At 37.3% G+C, this 26,229-nt stretch overlaps 1 protein-coding gene across 1 annotated transcript in view; it reads left to right on the top strand.

The window, feature by feature from the left end:
* Positions 1 to 26,229, top strand: part of NOL4 (nucleolar protein 4) — a 701,612-nt gene that overhangs the window by 45,230 nt on the left and 630,153 nt on the right. The window contains exon 3 of the mRNA XM_084964462.1: positions 9,950 to 10,076. The gene's annotated coding sequence lies outside the window, so the exon portion shown is untranslated. The remainder of the gene's footprint in view (positions 1 to 9,949; positions 10,077 to 26,229) is intronic.

The raw sequence follows: 26,229 nt of genomic DNA, 5'->3' as shown, positions 1-26,229 counted from the left end.
CTTTTTTAATGATATAGTTTCTCTTTGATTACCTATGATTATTTTAAAAACCAATTTTTGTAAAAAATCCAAAAGGCTTTTTGTTTGTTTGTTTGCTGTGATTGGCTATTCTAGGAAGAGAAATTGCAAACTTTTCCCTGATGTGCATACAGTCACAGAGGTCACAGAATTGAAATGCTTACTTATAGAAAAATCTGTTCCTCAATAAATGAATTCATTGAAAGACCAATCAAATACCCAACCCACCAACAATCAGACAACAAAAGCATTATTGGTTTTGCCTATCTATAAACTGTGGAGGATAGTCTATGTTCCAAGCACTGTCAGGGTGGGCCTTACAAATTAATCAGAGATAATAGAAGAAAATCCAGTCAAATGGTTGCCTGAGGTGGCAGAGATATAGGTGAGGGTGGAAATAGGGTTTCACAAGCTTGAATTTTAGTATGACTATATATTCAAATTTTGGGTAGGGGAAAGAGGATTATTGTTGGCAAAAACTAAAGCTAAAAATTTGAGGCGAAACCAGATCATGCAGTTCTATTGAGTTTAGACCTTACCTCGAAAACAGTAGTCAATTAAGATTTCTAAGATAATGATCTTCTATATCTTGACTTTCTTTGAAGATTGTAACTCCCTGGAAGAGTTCATTTTTAGGTACATAGTAGGTGCTAAAAAGTACGTTTATTAACCTAAATGTCCATCAACAGATGAATGGATAAAGATGTGAGATATATATGTGTGTATATATATATATGTATATGTGTATATATATATGTATGTGTATATATATATATAATGGAATATAACTCAGCCATAAAAAGGAGTGAAATAATGCCATTTGCAGCAACATGGATGGACCTAGAGATTATCATACTAAGCAAAGTAAGTCATATAGAGAAAAATATCATATGATATTGCTTATATGTGGAGTGTAAAAAATTGGTATGGATGGATTTATTTACAAAACAGAAATAGACTCACAGACATAGAAAACAAACTTATAGTTAACAAAGAGGAAGAGAGGGAAGAATAAATTAGGAGTTTGGGGTTAACAGATACACACTACTATATATAAAATAGGTAAGTGGAGTTCCCTTGTGGTGCAGTGGGTTAAGGACCTAACATTGTCACTGCAGTGGCTTGGGTTGCTCCTATGGCTTGGGTTTGATCTTTGGCCCAGGAACTTCAACATACTGTGGCAAAAATAGATAAGCAGCTAAGGCCTACTGAATAGCACAGGGAACTAAATATCGTGTAACAACCTATAATGGGAAAGAATCAAAAAATGTAAATATATATATATATATATATATATATATATATATATACACACACACATATATATAACTGAATCACTTTGTTATATACCTGTAACACAATATTGTAAATCAACTATATACTTCAACTAAAAATAAATAAATAAAGGAAAAAAGATATGCTCACTAATGTTAATGAGGAAAACTTGCTCCTGGAATGTTAGTTTTATGGAAGCACAAAACTAAGAGTATTGCTCCATGAGCTATTGGATATCAAACTAAAAGAAGAATGTAGGACATACTTTTAAAAGTATGTAAGTGTTATTTTCTCTGTTTTTGAGATTTGGGGGAAGATTAAGAGTGGCATTAATGGAAAAAACACAAACTTTAAAGTTAGACAAACTTAGGTTTTTTTTCTCTACCTGAACATATCTCCTTGCTATGTGACCTTGGGGATTAGCTGTCTCCATCCATGAAGCAAAGTAATAATACCTTATTTATAAAGTTGTGAAAATACACAGCAAAATGAGTGTAGTGAAATACCTGATTCAATAAATAATAGTGAGATTCCATACGCATGTCATAATTAAAATATTTTGTTCCCATGACCTAATAAAATGTTTTACAATCATGGTGAGATTTGTTCAAATAATAGACGCACCTGAGGAGTTCCTATTGTGACTCGGCAGGTTAAGAACCCAACATAGCATCTGAGGATGTGGGTTTGATCCCTGTTCTTACTCAGTGAGTTAAGAACATGGTATTGCCACAAGCTGCGGTGTTGGTTGCAGATGTGGCTCAGATCTGATGATTCCATGGCTGTGGCATCGGCCTTAGCCGCAGCACTGATTCGACCCCTAGCCCTGGAACTTCCATATGCCACAGGTACAACCATTAAAAAAAAAAAAAAATAGAGGCACCTGAAAAAGACCTCAGATGAAGAGACCTAGGAATGAAGGCACTGGGGCCAGGAGTGCAGGTAGGTAAGATAGCCACAGCAACACAGGATGCAAGCTGTGTCTGTGACCTACTCCACAGCTCCTGGCAATGCCAGATCCTTAACCCACTGAGCAAGGCCAGGGATCAAATGCAAATCCTCATGGATACTAGTCGTGCTCCTTACTGCTGAACCACAGTGGGAACTTCCTACAATGTTAAAGTTCATCTACTAATCATCTTTGGAAGGAAAGACAATGAATTCAGCCACCAGTGGGTGGGAAGAAGGAGAGAAGGTTATGTGGGACAAGGCTGTTTATGTTCAGAATAAAAACTCTTAGTCACTGAGGGAACTCACTGATTTAAACTGACTAAACCCAGGGTTCCTTTGGAAATGTTAATAGCAGTGTGTCTAAATTTTGTTTTGAGAACATTTAGTTGAGAAAATTTTAAAGTGGTTTCTGCAATTAACAAAATTTATGTGCTAATAGTTTAACATTAGCAATGAAAATTAAAGGTAGGAAATAGATTGTCTGCTTATTTCTTCCAGAAACATTAAATACAGTTTCGTGTGTGTGTGTGTGTGTGTGTGTGTGTGTGTGTGTGTGTGTGTGTGGAGAGAGAGCAATAGATATTCCTAGTTGCTTTACCACGCTTTAGATAAAACTATTTTTAATGAATAAAAGCACAAGCAGGATTCATTTGTCAGGTGGCCTAGTGACTGCCCCAGAGGTTCTATCACCATCATTATTAGGAGTTGCCCTTGTACAGGTTCTCTCCCATAAAGTGTCAATGGAGATGCGAAGATAGATGACTGGAAGGTAACATAGGACAGCCATGGGCCATGGCAGAAATATCAGGCCAGCAGGAAATGGCAGCATAAACCAGGAATATATGTCCCTATTGTTCTCTCCATATCCTTAGATGTCAGCTGGAGATGATCTCCTCAGGGAAATTTTTCCTAGGCCCCCTGCTGTGAATTGACTTGGCTCCTCCAAGAGATCTGTTAAAGTCCTAATCCCTTAAGAAGAGAGAGATTTGGAGACACAAAGACCCAGGGAAGAAGCCTATATGACAAGGGACACAGAGAGTGGAGTGCTGGAGGCACAAGCCAAGAAATGCCAAAGATTGCTGGCAACTACCACCAGCTGAGAAGATGGAGGGATTCTTCCCTAGAGCCTTCAGAGGGCCCTGCCAACACTTTGATTTTGAACTTCTGGCCTCCAGAATGTGAGAGAATAGATTCTGTTGTTTCAAGCCCCCACATTTTGTGGTTATTTATTTATTTATTTTTGGCAACCCTAGGGAACTAAGACACACCAGACTAATCTAGTCCCCTGTGATGAGCCGCCATGAGAGTCTATTCCTCTTCCTCAGAGTCCTTGCAAAATTGAAGGAATTCACGTATAATTGGTTTTAAATGTCTTCCTTGTCTGCTAGAATGTAAGCAGGGCATTTCTAGGAAAGGGATCATGCATGTTTTGTTTACCCCTGTATCCTCTGCACTACTCCACTGCCTGGAATAAATACTCAAATATTTTTAAATGCAGAAATGAATTTATCTGCTGTGTTACCTCTTAAACCACGTGTATTATAACTCCATATAATTCTGAAGTCAATTTCCATGTTCATTTCCGTGTCAGTTAGAAATTTTTTAATTCCATGCAATGGAAAATAAAACTCAAACAGGTAAAACAAACACATGAAGAAAAAAATTATACACTGTCTTTATCTTAAAAGTCTAGTGGTAGGTGGAGCTAGCTCTGGGTCATGACTGATCCAGCCAGCTGTTTAAACAATGTTGCCAAGATCTGGCTTCTCTTTGTCTCTCTGCTCTGCCTCCACTCCTGTCAGCTTTATCCTCAGCCCTACCTAATGGCTCCCTTTCTGGTCACAAAATGCCTAAGGCAAGCCTTACACTTTAAAGGCATGATATCAATTACTGTAGCTTGTGCACATGCCGTGCATGGGGCTTTTTTCTGGCTATTGGCCCCCAATGGGAAAAATTCCATTCTTGAACCAATCAGCTGAACATGGGAGTTAGTCCCATCCCAGCCATATATGGTTAAGGATTTGGGAGGAGTGAACTCTCCAGAGAAAATCAGAGTATTGTTTGGTGGGGAAGAGGATTGGATGCCAAGGTGGCAAAAAATTTATTTGTAACCATTCTAACTTTGATTACAATAAAATCTCCTAAGATTGAAAATATTTAGCTATACTTATGAGAAATTTTGTATAGTAGAATTAGCTAAATGATCATGAGAACTGGCTTTACAGTGAATGAAAGTACTTAAAGAAATGAATGCCAAATTAGTGTTTTAGATTTGGTTTAAAGATGCCTTCTGAGTTAATTTAAACTCTCTTGTTACTATTCCATTTTCCATATGATGTGAAGAGTACACAGTGTGATTTTTGTTTCTAGCCTACTTAGTATAAAATCACAATCCTAGAAGAGGATGAATTATTAATGATTATAGTCATTGTCATTATAGAACTGAGTGTCAAAATTTAAGACAGTCTTCAAATGATTGATAAATATGATTTCATTGCTGAAATTGAACTGTAAAACATGACTAACATAAAGATCTAATTTTTTTTTTTTGCTTTTTAGGGCCATACCTTTGGCATATGGCATATGGAAATTTCTTGGCTAGGGGTTAAATCAGAGCTGCAGCTGCTGGTCTGTGCCACAACTATAACAACAACAGATCTGAGCCATGTCTGTAACCTACACCACAGCTCACGGCAATGCCAGATCCTTTACCCATTGAACGAGGCCAGGAATCAAACCTACATCCTCATGGATACTAGTCAGGTTCATTATCAGTGAGTCGCAATAGGAACTCCCAAAGATCTAAAAATACTGATAAAACTTACAAATAAAGCATTGTATACTTTTTCTATATGTGCATGATAATGCATTGCTTAACAATGGTAATTTAGTAAGAAAAATATCCTATTAGATAGTTTATTTGACCCTGATCTCTACCTTGGAAATTATAGGTCTGTGATAGGCATTGATATGCAAAAATGTAATGATGGCTGCTAACATTTACTGACTACTTATATGTATGTACAAAATACAAATACCAAAAAAAATACCCCAAAAGCTAGTGATGCATGGGATGTTGTAATCTACTAACAATGTGCACTGATTTATGCTTTGTTATATATAGTTGCTTTTTTTGTGTCTACTAAAAGCAATCAAATGGCAGAATGTATATGCATACATAACAGCCTTCTAAGAGGAGAGAGGAAAGAGTTTTAATTTGGCAGGCTGGAGCACTGTCTCTAAAGAGGGTTTCTCTATGTTAAGGTGTGGATAGACTTCCCTACAACTTAAGTGAAATAGTTTTCAAGAACAGCTAATCATCTGTTCTTTTATGATCACCAAATAAGTTTTTGTAATTCACTTCTTGAATGTCTAGCTTATAGGAAAAGATAGGACCTGGCTGATGGGCAAAAATATTGATGTGTGTTATTTTTTTCTTTTTAACTCTTTCTTTCTTTCCTTCTTTCTTTCCTTCTTTCTTTCTTTCTTTCCTTCTTTCCTTCTTTCCTTCTTTCTTTCTTTCTTTCCTTCTTTCTTTCTTTCTTTCTTTCTTTCTTTCTTTCTTTCTTTCTTTCTTTCTTTCTTTCTTTCTTTCTTTCCTTCCTTCCTTCCTTCCTTCCTTCCTTCCTTCCTTCCTTCCTTCCTTCCTTCCTTCCTTCCTTCCTTCTTTCTTTCTTTCTTTCTTTCTTTCTTTCTTTCTTTCTTTCTTTCTTTCTTTCTTTCTTTCTTTCTTTCTTTCTTTCTTTCTTTCTCTCTCTCTCTCTCTCTCTCTCTCTCTCTCTCTCTCTCTCTCTCTCTCTTTCTTTCTTTCTTTCTTTCTTTTTATGGCTGCATCTGCAGCATATGGAGATTCCTGAGCTAGGAGTCAAATCGGAGCTGCAGCTGAGGCCTGTGCCACAGCCACACCAGATCCAAGCTGCATCTGCAGCCTAGTCCACAGCTTGTGGCAACACCGGATCCTTAACCCACGAGTGAGGCCAGGGATGGAACCCACAGCTTCACAGAGACGTATTCTGGTCTTTAACCTATGGAGCCACAGTGGGAACTCCTTGATGTGTCTTCTAATTCAAATTAAGAAACTGGCATTCTGGTTTCCAGATGGTGAGTCTGACAAATTTTGAGACTTATCTTTTCAAGGAGAATGAATGAAACTACAGTCCTAGATCAGCTCAGGAGTGTCCAAGCATGGTAACCATGATGGTTGCCCCACAGTGGGGATCATCTGAGAGGGAATGCCTGAGATCCTGCTACCTCCCTCTTTAGTTGCATGTACTGGGATGATTAATATAAGAGAGAGTAGGAGAAGGGGAAAGGCAATTGTCATTTTACAAAGAAGACCAAAGAAGGAAATAACGTGTTACAACACATTCAGACAGTGTTCAGGATCCCTGGTCAAGACATTCCACTAGAAATAGATAAATAAAGCAGTGTAACTATGGCACAGCCACTGGGTTCTTTAGCTATAATAGGTCCTTATCTGAAGGTTTATGTGTAATTAGTTTTAAGTCAGAACTCAATATTTTCTGTTCATTTGACAAAAATCAAGTTTATTTGTATTATAGGGAAGAAAACAATTCACCATGGATAGCAAGATTTCTCAGGAGATTATAAAATTTTCTGCTCAAAGTGTCTTCCACATTAAGAGGGAAGAAGCAAAAAGAATAAATAAAATAAATTTTCAAGAGTTTGGGAGATTGTTTCTGTAACATTTGATTCATTTAAACAGTCATGGCAAAGCTGCATGACCAAAGTCACTTATAGGCAAACAAAAAAGTCACTTCCCGTTGCTCTTAACTATTAAGGCAGCACATAGTGAAATATGCCACATGGTTGCTTTATTCTTGATATTCATTCATCCATGCATTCAACAGTTATGTGCTGGGATACAGGCATGAGCAAGACAAGTCAAACCTGTTCTCATGGAGCTTATAGTCTAGCAGAGAAGATAGGTAATTATACAACCAATAACCACAAAGTGTGATAAAGGCTCATCATTTAGTACGCGTGCCTTCCAAGAGTTAGTTCTTTTAGTTAAAACAGCAGTTTCAACTATTTTTCGGCCATAAGCTCCCTGACAGCTGATATGTCCACTGAGACACCACTTATTTGACTAATAGTTAAGGTTATGTTCAATTATCATCAAGGCTACTAACTCCATTGTTTTTCTTCCCATCAGAAAAGTATATTGGCATCTGAGTGAGAATAATGCAGCATAGATAAAATCAGGTTAGCTTGGACATAAATAAAAATGGCTTGAAAATATGTCTTTTTTTTTTTTTTTTTTTTTTTTTTTTTGCTTGTTAGGGCCACACCCATGGCATACAGAGGTTCCCAGGCTAGGGGTCAAATTGGAGCTATAGCTGCCAGCCTAAACTACAGCCACAGCAATGCCAGATCCGAGCCATGTCTGCCACTTACACCACAGCTCACAGCAATACCGGATCCTTAACCTACTGAGAGAGGCCAGGTATCGAACCAACAACTTCATGGTTACTAGTTGGATTTGTTTCCACTACACTACAACGGGAACTCCAAAATAGGTCATTCTTAGGCTGACCTTGCTCTGAACTTAACGGATTGTGGCACACTATTATTTTAGAGTCATTTAAATACTGAACATTCAACTATCTTATGGGTCAGTCATTGGACACTTTAAACAACTGGCTTTTGAAATATACTGATTTAAGGGAAAATGTTTGTGATAAGTATGACAGAAAGTGGGAATAACATCTTTTATATATGAAGAATTCATATACATTGACAAGAACCTTCCCCTTCAAAATGAATAAATGACACAAATAGATTATGCATAGATGAAGAAATGCAATGACATAAATGCACCAACATAATCAAACCCCAGTTGCAGCTAGTATATACAAATGAAAATAACTATATACCAGATTTAATTTTTTGCTTATCAAATTAAGAAAGAATCTAAAGAAAGGCCAGTGTAGTGTTCCACAAAAAATTCACTTAGTTCAACTTGTAGCTCAAATGATCCCACGAGTGCTTTTCCTCAAGACAGTCCTCATACTCTAGAATTCGCAAAAGAGCTTTCTGTGAATTTCCCATTTTTGTCACATAAAATACAAAAAGTATGTCCACTCAGGACTGGAGATTTAATGACATTACACTTTTTCTTCTTCTTAAATGGTGTTTTTTTTCTTTTTTTTTAGTGAATTTGGCACATTTGCTGTGAATGGGTTATGGGTACAGTTTGGTATCACTGGCTTGAATCACACTAAGGTGCCAGCGGTTTTATTCACATTGCTTTTCAACTATCTGTGCAAATGTCAGTGCAATGGAAAAAAAGTAACATCTTAGAATTATTAAGAAAATGATTTTCACCTTATGGACTGCCTGAAAGGGTGAGATTTTTGTTTGGTTTGTTTTGTTTTGAAACATTTATAGATTTAATTTTTTTATTTTTAATAATGATTTTCATTTTTTGTATTATAGCTGGTTTACAGTCTTCTGTCAACTTACTACTGTACAGCATGGTGACCCAGTTACACATACATGTATACATTCTTTTTTCTCACATTATCATGCTCCATCATAAGTGACTAGATTTTTTTAAAAAGAGAATATTGCTGATATATGTGAAACTCTGTCCCCTCCAATCTAAAGCTTATTACCTCCTTTCCCTTCTAGAGTTGGCCCGCATCCCCAAGTGGGTGTGCGTTCTTATCATCATGTTCATATACTTCTACTATATATGCACGTATGGATCAATAATATATGCCAGCTTGGGTGGTTCTAAACATTATCTAAATTATATATTTAATATTATTTATATTATGTGTATTATTATGCAGCCTTCTTTTTTCCTCTCAACAATTTGTCTTAAGATTTATCCATGTTAGTACATGTAGATTTACTTCATTTACTTTAAAGTTAGTATGCTATACTATTTTACAAATATTCTAATTCATAGCATTTACACATTTATATAAATCTAGTTCCGTTCACCTATCAATAGACACTTGTATGGTTTCCAAGTTTTTGGTACTACAGACAATGCCAGTGATAACATCCACACATATATATATTGTCTTTTAAAGATGTCACAGTTTCATTTGGGTATTTATTTAAAAGAAGTCCTGGGGTATGCTAGTAGATAAAAAAGAAGGACAAAAATGTAATACCAAGTAGTGAGTGTATTATTGATATTATAAATCTATATATTTATTGATTGGTTACCCTAATAACTAAGCTTTTATGGTTCTAATTGGGAAGTGGATGACTATAATATTACATCTATGAAAAATATATTTAAAATTTTAAATAAAGCAAAGTCAAAGGATAATGTTTGGGGCCATAATGTGCTTTTAAGTTGAGAACTGCTTAGCTTTTCAATTTCTTACTCCAGAACTTAATTAATAATAATAGACTAGTGAATAACTTTTAGAAATAGCATTAACAGGTGGCACATTCATCTCTAAAATCCTATACTCAGCAAAGGTAAGCGCAAAGAGAATCCCATTTCCTGGTATGTAAGAGAAATCAAGGAAAGAAGATGGGAGTTATTTTTCACTGGAGACTTTAATCATTGTTCCAATTTCTGAGGATGGAGGGTAAACTAAAAATGTTGGATAATGGAGATTCATTATCATGACTTCAAGGAAAGAAATTACTCTCCCATAAATTCTAGGTAATTTGTCTTTCTCAGACGATCTAGTAATGAATTTCCATTTGTTTACAGCTTGGGTAAGAAAACACCTTTTTCACAAATGGCCAGAGCAACTTGCCATCTTGTATCCATGTTCCTTTATCTGAAGTTTGTGTGGATCCAGAATGTTTATTTCCTTTTTTGACCCCACAGCAGATAGGTGAGTACTAAATTCTCATATTTAGTGACTGAGAAGACATAACCATTTCTCAGGGCTAATTTAATTTAGTCACAAGTGTACTATTTCTCCTTTTGTCAAGAAAGATTTAAGTTGAATTGTTACTATTTGGGGAGAACCTGAACTACTGAGGTGGATGTGATCTAATTAAAAAAATTATCTGCTTCCTACTAACAAATTATTCTTGTTAAAAGTTATCATACACTAGAGGAAAAACACTTTTTATGCTCATATTTTCCTAAACAGTGAGATGGTAAATTGTTAGTTCTGTGTGTTTTATTTATTTTTCATAAAAGATATGGACTGCCAGTGGGAGCTTCTAGGAGGAATTAAGTTCATTAATTCTTATAACACGAAATTCAGAAACTCCTAAGACACAAGTGAGAGTAGTTAGCAATAGTAACTTTCAAAGAAATCTAGTAACTAGGCTTATTATTAGTTTCTAACAAATGGTCTAAAACTATACCCACTTCTCAAAGCTGTTTATGATTGCATTCTGCAAGATTCATTTAAAAGGAAGAGATAAAAGCTGCCCTAATCTCCTTAAAACTATGCAAGTTGAGAAAGTAAGTGTAACTTTTTGAGATTACTGATGAGTGGGATGAAAAACTCACAGAATGAAGTAAAAGGATTTAACTAAAAATGAAACTTTTTTTTTTGCATTTGTTACACTGAGTAGTCAAGAAATTTCTTCTTGACTGCACACAAACATTTTTCCACAGCATTGTATCAAACTTTTAGATAGAAAAGAACCAATGAAATAGAGTTCTGTATAGATAAGGTTAAGCTCTTCCCTCATTATGCTATTAAAACTTATATGTAAGTACCAAGATATTACAAGCAAAAGCATAGAAAGAGAGGGGATACATAACTAGAAGAGGCACCACAAACTTCTAGACCCTCCAAACTCTTTTTTTTTCTTTTTTTTTTTAGGGCCACACCTGTGGAATATGGACGTTCCCAGGCTAGAGGTCAAATTGGAGCTGCAGCTGCCAGCCTACTCCACAGCCATAGCAATATGGGATCTGAACCATGCCTGTGACCTATACCACAGCTCAAGGCAATGCCAGATCCCTGACCCACTGATTGAGGCCAGGTATCAAACCCTCATCCTCATGGATACTGGTCAGATTCATTTCTGCTGTGCCACAGCAGGAACTCCTAGAAACTCCAAACTCTTCCTTCCCATGGGTAGACATTTTTTTAAATTAATTACTATTAAATCTACATGGAAATAGCTATGTAAATTATAAAACATAAATCTTGGCTTTGTTCTATAGCAATGTAAAAATGAGAAATAGTCTTTTAAGTCAGAAAATGAAATCAAGGAAAAGAAATGAATGCCTTTCCCTGGAAAGATCCACTTCTGCCACAATCCAGTAATAAGCACCCCTTCCCTATCATTTTCATTGTCTATGTGTTTCACAGTTTATTTCAGAATTCTTATGCATGCTCTTATTTATTTACAATAGTTTAAATGACCTAAAGTCATGTACTGTGATTTGATGCTCTGAATAAATTGATATCTCTGCATCTGGCATCTATGATCTGTCTATCAGCCTCTCTTAGGAGAGGTGGTAAAGGATAATGCTTAAGAACTTCGACTGGTGCTTACTGTTTGATCTGAGCCCCATACTGTTAGCTATGTAACCTAATGAAAGTTCCTTATCCATTTTATACCTCAGTTTCCTCATCTGTAAAATGGGGATATAGTACCAATTGTTTAGGGCTTTTTCATGTATATTAACTCTATTAATATGTGGAAATGCTTAGAAAAGTGTCTGGCACATGGTGAAACTATACAAAAAAATGTTGGCTGGAGTTCTCGCTGTAGAGCAGCAGGATCAGTGGCGTCTCTGGAACTCAGGGATGATTCTTGGCCTGGCACAGTGGGTTAAGGATCTGGTGTTGCTGCAGCTGCGGCATAGGTCACAACTGCAACTTGGATCTGATCCCTGGCCCAGGAACACCACGTGCCATAAGGTGGCCAAAAAAGAAAAAAAAAAAAAGTTTACTATTATCATCCATGCATTTAAGTACAGTACATGAGTTTCATTTTGAAAACTGTTTCATGCACTTTCTTTCATTCAAGAAAGAAATAGCACTAGCAAAATGAAGGGAGATGAGGAAGGTAAGGAAAAGGATCTTTGGCTGTGACATAGAGGCCTTGGTTAGAAATCAGTCAATGGGTGGATCATCAGGGTGATTTCAACTCTTCTGGACATAGATGTTTCCTTTGCAGGAATCTGGGTTAGTTTCAGAAGCAGAGAATCAGGTCCAATTCCATTTTCTAGGCCAGGCCTTACTTCTGGTTTACTCCTCCCTGAGTTTTACTGAGTTGATCCTTCTAGGAGAAAATTTTCAGGTTTTCAAGTCTGCACCAACATTCGTCCACTACTCAGATGTAGATTTGGAGGCTCAAGTGTGTCTCCTATCTGTCTTGTATACAGATGTAAGTCCCATTCTCCATGTAAGCTAAAAGAAAGACATTTATTTATTTCCCCGTATGCCTTACTATTGTCATAGTTGGTTCAGAATTCAGGGAGAAAACCTGAAGGGTTAAATTTATTGAGAACTCTCAGACCCTAAGTCGTATTTGTTTCTATTTTGTCATGAAAATTTTAAAATAACAAGGAAAGATAGTTTCTAGGTAGATTTTTCCTAAGAATTTGCAAACATTATATGTTATTCCTTTTATTGCTAGAGAGAGGCACCAAGATTTTATTATGCGTAAGAATAGCGAATATAAGAAAGGGAGTGTGTGTGTGTGTGTGTGTGTGTGTGTGTGTGTGTGTGTGTATTATTGGGTAACTACTTTGCTGTACAGCAGAAATTGGCACAGCATTGTAAATCAACTATCCTCTAATAATTTTTTTAAGTAAAAAATACTAACTCTTCTGGAAAAAAAAAAGAATAACAAATAAAAGTCACGCTTTACCAATCCTAATGGATTCCCAATGGAGAGATGTATGCTGTTGATTATACTGAAAGAGAACTTCAAGTGTATAAAGAGAAATATGAACCTAATATTTATTTGGAGTGATTTCTCAGATTGTGTAAATACATTTTTAGGCACATGTATGAGTAATTCATGTACCCAGTTGATCTGACAAATAAATTGTATGATTACATCAGGGATATGGCAATAAGGAGGGCATGGTAGAGGTTCAGACCTGGGAAGGCTAGATAAAACTTTTCTTGAAGAAACCAGAAGTAATTTCTTCTTCCTGTATATGCTGAGAACAGATAAGACTGTTTAATTAACACTGGTTGAGAATAGGCTTGTAGCAGATGGAGGACAAACTGTGTATAAATTTGAAATATTTCAAGGTGAAAGAAGCTTCAAAAAAAAAAAAACTAACATTTTATGTAATAAGCCTAAAATCAATTCAATCCACCATTAATCCACCATCGTAACTAAGTCATTGATTTTTAATTTTACCTTTTCTCATCGTATATAATTGTGGATAGAAATTGGTATGTGTTAAGCATATGTGCTTTTGTGAGTAAATTGTTGGTTTTTATGGGAAATACCACTCCACCCCATCTCACAAATGAATGATGTATAATTTTCTCATCCATCTGAGGATTCAAGCCTGATCTACTAAGGGTCTAAGGGTTTACACTTACTGATACTTTCTGTGTGTGAGACATTGGTCTAAACATTTTACCTCATTTAATCTTCACAATAATCCTTGTTGTTACCAATATCAATCCCACTTTGCAGATGAAGAAGTTTATTTTTAGAGAGGTTAATAGACTTGCAGAGGGCACACTGTTTTAATACAGCGATGCTGAGTTTTGAAGACTGGAAGTAAGCAGAAGCCATCAAAGGAGGTGTCACAATTACGGTCCTTTTTTTTCAATGGTTGCACCCACGGCATATGGAAGTTCCTGGGCCAGGAGTTGAATCCCAGCCATAGCTGCCACCTGTGCCACAGCTGCAGCAACATCAGATCTTTTAACTCAGTTGAAGTATGCTGAGGACCAAACCCATTCTTCCATGGCGATCTGAACCGCTACAGCTAGATTCTTAACCCACTCTGCCATAGCAGGAACTCCAAGCAATTACAATCCTGACAAAAGAAAAAGAGAAGTTATGCCAATGATAGATTCTGGATATACATATAGAAAAAAAATTCAAGAATGGTGACTCTTAATGTTAACTAAAATAAAGCAAGAACTAATGACATCACACATCATAGCATGAAAAAACTCAATGCAGAATTGATAACATGGTATGTCAAATGACATGCTACAGTTTGTGATTTGTTTTTTCTTCGCAAGTAAGAGACCATATCATGGAAGGCAAGATTTCCAGAAGGGCAGAATGATGAGCTTGGCAGACCCCTCTCACCCTAAAATAATCATTTAACTAGATGTAGTTGTTAAAGAAACCAAACATATGAACTCTGCAGACATTATCATAGTGAAGCCAAAGTGTTAAACGTCAAACAACTCATCATGTATAAAGAAATTCTCCTAATTCAATATCTGTTTTCTCATCAGAAGCAACAGAGGTCATATTCAAAGTGAGAGAAAACTGTATGTATCAATCAAGGATCTCCTATCCATAGTAACTATTTTTCAAAAATAAATGGTGTTGAATTTTCTATACCACAAAATAGCATGTTAGAGCACATTTTAATGAAAACTGACATAATTAAACTCAATTTTATTAGTATGTGGACCAAAATTTTAGACAAAACAAGGGGAAAAAAGAAAAAAAAATCTATTGAGAATTCAGTTTTTTAACACAAGACTACTGTGGATTTGCAACCATCTGAATATTCGAATTTTACATTTTTCAGTTTAATGTTCGGCATCATTTAATCACCGTTAAGCATTAAGGTGTTTGGGCATAAATAAAATCTTTTCCCCTTAATTATAGATAGATAGACTAATTAGTACATCTAAAATAACACACTACTTTTTATATGACTGTGTATCACCAATATTGGTTTAAAATATGTACATAGGAATTCCAAAGGTTAGAACCAGTTTGGTTCCTTCAATAAAAAAGATAGTATTTATATTATTGCCTGGTACTAATAATCAAGTTTACAGATTTTAAATGTTTCTTTTAGCCACTGAATAAAGGATACATATATCTGAGCTGTCAGTTACAGATTTTCTAAATTAGCCTCTACTCTCAGCAGAACAAGGGAATAGAAATAGTTTTTTGAGCTCCTAAGTTGTGCTAAATGCTTTGTTTACATTACTTAATTAAATCTTCACACAAGTCCTATAAAGTAGGAATTATTCTCCACACTTTATAGATGAGAAGACTTTTCTCTGGAATACAATTTCGTCAAGCACATGGTTGGTTATTAGCATGAAACCAAATATACGCAGTGGCCCTGGAGACACTGTATGCCATTTGAGAATGTATATAAATGATAAAGCTCTCTGAAAATACATGGAAGCCATTATTTTTCTATTGTTATCACTAATATATACCCACTGAATTTTTTAGAAATATGTAGTAGTAAGAATGTCATCAATTTGTCATCCAAAATCAGATATGTAAATGATTCTTAAACTAGTAGTACTGTGTCTTGAAAGGCATTACAAATGCTGTTAACAACATTATGAATTTGTGGGGAATTTGAAAACAATAAAAGCAATCTCATAATTTTAGCTCCATAAATAATGCATCTTACATTTTATTATATTCAATTTTTGCATTTCTAAACACATACACATATATTTTCTTTTTTCTCTTTTTCTTTCAAACGTTGAGATTCTACTCCGATATTTTGAGTCCTCCTTTTCGTATTTAATATATCTTCAGGATTTTTCTTTCACTAAGTACTTTTCAAAAGTATCATCTTAAGGACTGCGTCGTATTTAATTGTGTGAAATTGATCATCTATGTTAAAAGAACATTGAGTTTTATGAATTTCAGTTTCTTTAAATAGGGGCCATGCTATTTTATTCATATTATTCCAACTTTACTATGTATGGCCAATAAGTACACTCTCATAAGGATTTCTTTTTATATTTTACAGATATCCAAAGATAAATTCCCACTACATTTGGAACTGCTGATATGTCTTTAGTACTTCCTTATTTTTCACTGAAATTCAGTGTCCTTAGACTGAGGTGGTTTGCAAGACCCTGCTGTGTATTAGTCAAACTTAACTGGTTTTTGCTCCATGTTTATGGAATGCTCCACATTCTCATGCTTTCAGGCCTCTATTCAAGTGGTTGGATCCTACTATTGAAGCTTTTTGTCTTTTGCTTTTGTTCTTCCCAATTCCTCATGTGTAAAGAGAGACCTCTCTTCAAGGACCACCTCATGTTTCACTCCCTCAGTTAAATTTTCTGGAGTTTCTGTTGCGGCCCAGCAGGTTAAAGACCCAGTGTTGTCTCCATGAGGTTGTGGGTTCAGGCCCTGGATTCACTCAGTGGGTTTTGGATCCAGTGTTGCAGCTGCAGCTCTGATTCGACCCCTAGCCCAGGAACTTCCATATGCTGCAGGTGTGGCTGTAAAAAGAGGAAAAAAAAAAAGAAAAAAAATTGTTTTTCTGTCCACCAACCCAAGAAGAGGATCTATTTCTGTCTCAGTCATCATAGCTCTTTACCCATATCACCTTGGATTGTTAAAAGAAGCTATTTATCAAACAGCTAATGCATAGGATTTGGGGGATTCCTGTATATAACAGCTATCTTTTTCTACCTGAGTTTTGAACCAAATGAAAAATGAATCCAACATATGGGAATCAAAAAGCCCTTAAATTACTAATAAAGCAAAAACATGCCTTGTTTGCCTTCCTTACCCACGTCGTCACCGACAGTACTGCTCTGGTACATTTTATGGTGTGTAGGAAGACTCCATTCTATGCTTCTGTGTGGAAAGGAAGAAAGGAAATGGATTTGAATACTCAGTTTCTTCTCTCATACTCACTCTTAGGTAATTTATTTCAATGTTGTGGGAAAACCTGGGGAATAAGGCAAGAGCTGAGCACTATTTAGCAATAATTCTTCCTTATGAAACCACAGCATGCCCCACAATAGCATTTAGCTTTTTGATTTCTTAACCCATTGGACTTCATCATTATGCCCCTGCTTACCCATGTCTAGGCATGTCTATCCTCCTTTGAAAAGCTAATCAGCATCCTATTGGGAAGCCCTGCTCCCACCTTCCAGAGGCTACTTCTGAAACATCACTCTTTATGGAGTTCCCCAGGAAGGCTGTTGGGTAAATATATTGGATCAGAAGACCCAGAAACATGCCTAAACAGTGCTTTATTTTAAAACATTCCAGGGCTACTTTGTATTCAAAACTGCAACCTCACTCCCTCTTCTGTTCCCTTCCAAATTATGTCCAGAATATTTCGCTTGCTGTACCTGGAGCTGAAGTTCACTACAGTGGGTACAGTTCTTTCTGGGCTCTGATGTCTCTCACTAGTAAAGACTTCCCAGGTCGCACATAATTATCACTCATGACATTTAAAAATGAAACACATGTTGCCAATGCTAACGAAGTAGTCCCAGGCAAATACATGTTGCCAGAACCCGTTACTTAATGTTGGCAAAGAAGAGATGACAGTGGGATCTGAGGGAAGGAGGGTAGACAGGGGGAACTTGATTTCTGCTTCTCCAGAATCCCAGTCGGTCTTAAGCCAGATGTCTGAAGATGGTGTCTGGCAAAGAAATTCCTGGGAGAGCTCGCATGAGAAATTCATCACGTTTGGGGAATGAAATTCTACCTGTGCATATTGTCATCTCTCATCACGAGTGGGCTTTGAGACTTGGTGACTTATTGCAATTTAAAAAAAAAATTTGCAATGCCAGCAGCCCCAGGCTGATGGTTATTTTGAGGTATATTTTTTTTGTGCATCATGTTCAGAACCTTTTAGTTTCCATTTCTCCTTTGAACCCAAGGGATGTCTTATTAGAAGACTTCTGCAGACTTTTGCAAGACGTATTTTTAGTTCTGTGCCTTTGCCATGTGCTTCTGATACTTTATGAAAGTTTCAGGCCTTGCCTGAAATAGCAAGAGCTGTTGAGAGTCTATTTAATTATCTGAGTGAGAGATGATGGTGGCGTGGAGCCAGATAACAATGGTGAATTGGATGAGATGACCAGAATCTAGATATATTTTGAAGATACAGAAACAGGGATTTGATAATAGATTGGCTGTGTGGTGTGAAGAGAAAGCAGTCACAAAGATTCTAATTTTTTGGCTTCAGCTCTGAAGGAATGAAGTTGCGACCTACAAAGAGTACCACCTAAAACTCACCCAAAAACGCTGTCAGTATTCTGGGCTCTATCCTCCCGGTCTTATCTTTAAATCTGTCTGGAGATCTTACAGTCACCTGATATATCTGTTTCTATCTTGAAAGGTTGTTTCCCAATTATTCATATTGTAGATTGATTATTTTTATTGAACCAAAAGAGTTCTTAGAGTAATCTAGATGTTGGTTACCTTACGCAGGGGTGGGGGTTAGCTGTTTTCCACTCTGGACCCTTTTATCAAGTTTGGTATGGAGTTCTTACTCCATAGTTTGCTTTGGTTCAGTGGTAACAAACCCGAGTAGTATCCAGGAGGACGTGGGTTTGATTCCTGGCCTCACTCAGTGAGTTAAGTATCTGGTGTTGCCATGACCTGTGATATATATAGGTCGAAGAGGCAGTTTGGATCCTGCTATGCTGTGGCATAAGCTGACAGCTATAGCTTTGATTCGACCCCTAGCCTGGGATATGAAAAAAAATTTTTTGTTATAGCCTAGGGGCCACTTCTCAGAATAATGCTTTTATTTTTTAATTTTAATTTCTTTTGAGGAGAACATTTAAAGTTTACTCCCTTAGCAACTTTCAAATATGCAATAAAGTAGTATAAATTATAGTCACCATACTATACATTACACCCCATCAGTTACTTATTTTTATAACTAGAGATCTGTATCTTTTGTCCTCCCTCACCCATTTTGCCTAAACCCCAACTCCATGGAAACCACTAATTTTTTCTTTGTACCTATGAACTTGGTTTCTGTTCTGTTTTGATTTGTTTTGCTTTTTTAGATTCTGCATATCATTGAAATCACACAATGTTTGTCCCTTTGTCTGACATGTTTTACTTGGCACAGTGCTTTCAAAGTTCATCCACATTGTTGCAAATGGCAAGATTTTATTCTTTTTATGGCTGAGTAGTATTCCATTGTGTGTGTGTGCGTGTGTATGTCTGTGTCTGTGTGTGTGTGTGTGTCTTCTTTATCCATTTATCCATTAGTGGATACTTAGGTTGTTTCCATATCTTGGCTATTGTAAACAGTGCTACAATAAACATGGGGTGCAAATATATTTTCAAATTAGTGTTTTCATTTTCTTCAGATAAATATCCAGAATTAGAATTACTGCACCATATGGTAGTTCTATTTTTAATTTTTTGAGGGACATCCTTAATCCTTTTTGAGTTATTTTTGTGTATGATATAGCCTAGTTTCATTTACTTTGTTGAGTGTCTTAAATGTAAGTTGAATTTTGTTAAATGCTCTTTTCTGCATCTGTTGAGATGATCATGTAATTTTTGAGCTTCATTTTGTGAATGTTCCCTATCATATTTATTGATTTCCTGACATTGAATGATTGGTTTAACCCTGGAATGAATACCACTGGATCATGGTGGATAATTTTGTAATATATTGTTGAATTTAGTTTGCTAATATTTTATGAGAATTGTTGCATTTATATTCATTATGGATGTTGGCATGTAATTTTCTTTTTTGTGGTGTTCTTGTCTGGTTTTGGTATCAGGGTAATCCTAGCCTTGTAAAATGAGTTGGGACACATTATCAATATTTTGAAAGAGTTTGGGATAGATTGGTATCAATTCTTTTAAATGTTTGTCTTAACAAATGAAGTCCAGTTACTGGGAGGTTCAATTACTGATTCAATCTTCTTACCAGCAATTATTCTATTCTATTTCTTCATGGTTTAGTCTTGGAAGGTTGTATTTTTTTTAGGAATTTATCCATTTCTTACAGGTTATACAACTTGTTAGCATATAATTATTCATAGTAATCTCTTATAATACTTTGTATTTCTGTGTTATCAATTATAATGTCTTCTCTTTCATAGCTGATTTTATTTATTAGACTCTCTTTTTTTCTTGGTGAATATTTATCAATTTTGTTTATTTTTTCAGAGAACCAACTCTAAGTTTCATAGATCTTTTCTGTTGTCTTTTGAGTCTCTTTTTCACTTACTTCCACTTTGATTTTTGTTTTCCCTTCTTTCTATTAACTTTGGGTTTTGTTTGTTCTTCTTTATCTAGTTCCTTAAGGAGTAATATTAGATTGAGATTTTTCTTATTTCTTGAGGTAGGCTTGAGTCACTATGAACTTCCCTCAGACTGTCTTTGATGCATCTCATAAATTTTGGTATGTTGTGTTTCCATTTTTGTTTGTCTCAGGTATTTTTTGATTTCTTCTTTGATTTCTTTGTTGATCCATTTATCGTTCAGTAGTGTGTTGTTTAATCTCCACATATTTGTAATTTTTCCAGTTTTCTAGTTTCATACCATTGTGGTTGGAGAAGAAGCTTGATATCATTTCAGTCTTTTAAAATTTATTAAGACTTGTTTTGTGGCCAGATAAATGATCAATCCCGGAGAATGTTAGATGTATACTTGAGAAGAATGTATATTATGCTGCTTTTGGATGGAGTGTTCTACTATTAAATCAATCTGATATAATGTGTCTTATAAGGTTGAAGTTCCTTATTGACTTTTTGTCTGGATGATCTATCCATTATAAATGTTATGTCCTTTTGTTGGATTGGCCCCTTTTATCATTAATTCCCTTCGTTTTCTTTTATTACAGTCTTTTTTAAATTTTTATTTATTTATTTATTTATTTTGTCTTTTTTTGCTATTTCTTGGGCTGCTCCCGCGGCATATGGAGGTTCCCAGGCTAGGGGTCTAATCGGAGCTGTAGCCACCAGCCTACACCAGAGCCACAGCAACGCGTGATCCGAGCCGCGTCTGCAACCTGCACCACAGCTCACGGCAACACCAGATCGTCAACCCACTGAGCAAGGGCAGGGACTGAACCTGCAACCTCATGGTTCCTAGTCGGATTTGTTAACCACTGCGCCACGACGGGAACTCCTACAGTCTTTTTTTAAAATCTACTTTGTTTGATATAAGTACAGCTATCCAACTTTGTTTTGGTTTCCATTTGCATGAAAGATTTTTTTTCCATCCCTTTGCTTTCATACTGAGTCTCTTATAGACAACATATAGATGGGTCTTGACTTTTTTACATTCAGCCACTCTGTGTCTTTTGATTGGAGAATTTTGTCCATTTTCATTTAAAGTAATTATTGATAGGTACGTACCTACTGTCACTTTGTTCATTGTTTTCTGGCTGTTCTGTAGTTTCTGTTTCTTCTTCTCTTGCTCTTTTCTTTGTGGTTGGATGACTTTCTTAGTGTGATAATTAGATTCTTTTTTCATTATCTTTTATGTATGTAGTGTAGATTTTTTGCTTGTGGTTGCCACAAGGCCTACATATAACAACCTATATTAAAACAATATATTTTATGTTGCTAAGAAATTCAAACACATTCTAAAACCATATTTTTACTCTCTCAACCATGCTTTATGTTTTGCTTTTTTTTTTTTTTTTTGGCTGCACCTGTGGCATATGGAAATTCCCAAGCCAGGGACTGAATCCAAGTCACAGCTGCATCTTACACTATAGCTACAGCAACATCAGATACTTAACCCACAGAGCTATATGGGAAATCCATGTTTTATGTTTTTATGTAACATTTTATGTTTTTTTGTGTATTCCTTAGTTAATTAATTGTAGTTACACTTATTTTCACTACCTTTTTTTTTTCCTTCTTTTTATGGCCATACCTATGGTGAATGGGGCCAGGGGTTGAACTGGAGCTGCAGTTGCAGGGTTATGCCACAGCCACAGCCACAATGGATCTGAGTTGCATCTGAGAACTATGCTGTGGGTTGCAGTAATGCCAGAACTTCAACCCACTGAGTGAGGACAGGGATTGACCCCATATCCTCATGGATACTAAGTTGGGTTCTTAACTCACTGAGCCACAATGGGAACTCCTATTTTCATTACTTTTTTCTTTAAATTTTCATATCAGCTTTGCATGTGATTAATCCATTACCTTTACTATATATTTACCTTTACCAGTGAGGATTATGCTTTCATATGTTAGCTTATTTGCTTATTACCAATTAGCAACCTTTCTTTTCACCTTGAAGAAGACCTTTTAACATTTCTTATATGGGTGGTTTAGTGATGATGACTCTTTTAGTTTTTGCTTGCTATAAAGCTCTCCATCAATTTTGAATGATAACTTCGCCAGGTAGAGTATTCTTGGTGGGAAGTTTTTTCCTTTTAGCAGTTTAAATATATGTGCCACTCCCTCTGGTCTGCAAAGTTTCACTGAAAAATCTGCTGATAGCCTTATGAGGGTTCCCTTGTACATAATAGGTTTTTTCTCTTGCTGCTTTTAAGAGTTGCTCTTTATCTTTAATTTCTGACATTTTAATTGTAATGGGTCTTGGTGTGAATCTCTTTGGGCTTATTTTATTTGGAACTTCTTGGGCTTCCTGGGTCTGAATGTCTGTTTCCTTCCCCAGATTAGGGAAATTTTTAGCCATTAGTTCTTCAAATAAGTTGTCTGTCCTTTTCTCTCTCTCTCTTGTCCTTCTGGGACCCCTATCATGTGAATGTTAGTCTGCTGGATGTTTTCCACAGGTCCTGAAGCTGTCTCCACTTAAGTTTATTTTTCTTTTTGCTGCTCTGTATATATGAGTTGTTCCACTGCCCTGTTATTAAGCTCTCTGATCTTTTCCCCTGCTTCATCAAGTCTGTTGTTAAACCCTTCTAGTGCATTCTCAATTCAGTTTTTGTATTCTTCATCTCTGTGACTTCTTTTTTGGTCTTATATTTTCTATCTCCTTGTTGAAATGTTCACTGTGTTCATTCTTCTCCCAATTCAGTGGGCAACTTTTTGACCATTATTTTAAACTCTTTTTTGAGGTAAATACTTATCTCCTTTTTTTCCCCTGAGTTTTATCTTGTTTGTTTGTTTGGAAAATATCCCTCTGTTTCCTCATATTGCTTGATTCTCTGTGTTCATTGCTAAGTATTAGGCAAGACAGCTACTTTCTCAATCTTGAAGGAGTGGCCTCGGGTAGGAGTTGAACCTCATGTTCATCTTGCTCTAGTTCTTGGTTGTCTCTCAACCTTTATGATTGTCCAAGCAGCCTGATTTATTTTTAATAGCTCCAGTTGTTGAGGGTATGCCAAGACCTGTCAGTGTTTCAAGGGGAGGAATCTCAGGCAGCACTTCATTTCCTCATTTCAGGGTGATGGGAAACCAGACCCTCAGGCAGCAACTTTTAAAGTATGTAAATATATACAGTCCTGTGGAACAGCAATTGTAAATCCTGCTGGCCTCCAGACTAGGTGATCTGGGGCATATTCTGTGGGTTAGTGCAAAAATCAAGGCTCCATATAAGTGTATAAGCTGTTCTGAAAAGCAGTGGTGAGCTGTAGAGGCAGAGAGATTGTGCAAAAATGACATCCCCTGACCTACATTCCCTGAGAGCATCTCTGTAGCCTCTAGGTATGTAGCAAACTTGAAGCCTTCTTCCCAGGCTGAAGCTTCAGGACAAATATATAGGCCTCTTTTATAGAAAGACTGGGAGTGTGTTTCATTTCTTCTGTCTGTGCAGTGCCTTGGGGGCATTAGCCTACCTCTCTGATTGTTACAGTTCTGTGGGACCCAAGAACGTAAGCCCCATTGTAGCCTCCAGAAGCAGAAGATCAAAGAGCATCCTCTCTGTAGTAGACCCCAAAACTGTAGCACCAGATGTGAAAGGGGTACCAGATACATGTGAGAGCTCCCTTCCAGAAGAGAGCCCGAGTGTGTGAAGATAGCACCCACCTTCCAAGGTTTCTGGAAAGATTTACAGTTAGCACTTAGATGTGTGGTCATTTAGAAGCCTACCCCTCAGGCTAGGCTATGATGAGAAGCTAATAGGCTTCTTTCACAGGGAGACTGAGCTCCTGTGTCTGTTGCCTCCTGCTGTGCCCTGGGGGTATAACTACTTAAGAACTTTTTCTTCCTTGGCTGTGGTCTTGAGGGACCTAGGAGCATAAACCCCACTAACCTTCAGAACCAGATGATGTAGAGGTGACCCTTGGCAGCAACTATAAAAACCAAGGTGCCAGACCAAGGTCTAAGCTCCTTTCTGGGAGATACTGGCAAGCTGAAGTGAGGCAGGAGGAGAGCACAAAGATTGTGTCTGTGGGCTTTCATTCCCTGAGAGCACTTCCACAGGCCTCTAGAAGTGTGCCAGACCAGGGGTCTGCCCTCAGGCAAATGTCCTGACCAGGCAAATAGCTCTCCTTCTTATCAGAAAGACAGGGTGTGTTTCATTTTGCTCTCTGTGCAGTGCCCTGGAGGTGGTAGTGTAACAGAGCAGGGCCCTGTGAGGTTCCTGAGCACACAAGCTTTTCTGTGTCCTCCATTTCTTGTTTTTAGGGCATAATCTTCAGCCTCTGTGACCTTCCCTGAGTTCCAAAGGGCAGTTGCTAATCAGGGAAGGGAGGGGATGTAGAAACTGGGGAGGGGAAGTCAAGAGACAATAGTACAACCTTGGGGCAGGGTCCTGGTTCCTCAACTCAAGAAATATGCATAACAATATCTTTGAGCCTTTCTGTAGAACTATCCCCCACCCCCAGCCCAAAATGGAAGAACTACCTGATGAAGCATTCTTTCTTCCAGGAAAAAAAGGAAGACCACCAGAACCAGTTCTGGGGGCCACTAAACAGCTTTGAAAGAAAGTGCAAGCTTGCCTCTACCCTGATCCTTATCTGCAGCCCTATTTTCCAGTCCCCAAACTATAAAACCACCTCCTAATCCCTTCCATAGTGTGACACAGTCTTTAAGGCATTAGTCTGCCGGGGCCCCCTTTGCCTGGCAAAACAATAAAACTCCTTTTTTCTCCTTCTCCCAAAATTCTGTCTCTGCATTTCTATTCAGCATCAGTGTGCAGAGGCTGAGTTTTGGCTATAGTACTCTACCAAGAATTCTCTCTCTGATTGTTACAGTCCTTTGGGACCCAGGAACACAATTCCCTAGGGCTCTAGAGCCAAGCATTCTAGGAGTGTCCTCTGGGCTGCTGAAGCAAAAAATTGGGACACCAGACATAAAAAAAATGGGGTATCAGACCTGTGTAAAACTTCCCCTCTGGGAGAGACTGTGGAGCATGGAAGAGAGAGAACACAAAAATGGCACCTACCAGTGTTTCTGTCCCTCCAGTAGACACTAAAGACAGTACCCTCCTTTGGGAGAGAATGGGAAGTGGTTTTATATTTGGGAGTAGAAACATAGGGCCACAGATAAGGATCAGAGTAGATGCAAGCTTTCATGCTTCTTCAGAGTTGGTGTTTAGTGACCTCAGGACTGGTTCTGGTGGCCCTCCTCTCTGATTTTCTTTTGGGGGGTGGGGCTTTAGTTGTGCAGAAGAACTCAGAAATTGTTATGTATATTCCTTGAAGAGGAACCAGGACCGTGCCCAAGGCTGCCCTATTTTTTCTGGACTGCTCATCCCTGGTCTCTGCATTGCTCTCTCCCCTTCCCTGATTAGCAACTGTTTGAACCTGACCTTTGGAGCTCACAGAGGCTGAAGTTTATTCCCTAAAAACAAGAAATGGGGTACACAGAAAGGCTTATGCCCAAGAGTCCCACAGGTCCTGCTTGGTTTTATTAGCAAATCTATCTCCTTTCCATATCGTCTGGCAACTTTTCAAACTGCTCCCTCTGTGCTGTGCCCTTCAGTGAGGAAGTCTGCCTTCAAGCCTTTCAAGAACATTCTTCAGTACAGCCACCTGGGTCTTGTGGAATCCTAACTGGATTTCAGAGCCAGGTATTTGGGGCACCTGTATCTCAGGTGCTCACTTAAAGTTAGGGTAGCTGACATGGGATACAAACTCTTACCCCCCAGGGAGAAGCTCTGGATTTGGGAGCCCCCTCCTGATGGTGGGTGCTCACGGGGGTGAGGTAGAGTTTGGGGTGAAACTTATCCACCTTGATGTGGTCCTTTTCTCATTGGATGTGAAGTGGTTGTTCAGCTGGT

The sequence above is a fragment of the Sus scrofa genome, chromosome 6 (assembly GCF_054392235.1).
Source record: "Sus scrofa isolate SSC_HxYL_T2T_F1_AM1 chromosome 6, Sscrofa_HxYL_maternal_Yorkshire_Landrace_v2.0, whole genome shotgun sequence".
NCBI classification, from domain to species: domain Eukaryota; kingdom Metazoa; phylum Chordata; class Mammalia; order Artiodactyla; family Suidae; genus Sus; species Sus scrofa.
Note: the sequence above shows the minus strand (reverse complement) of the source record. Positions and strands in the feature narration are given on the sequence as shown.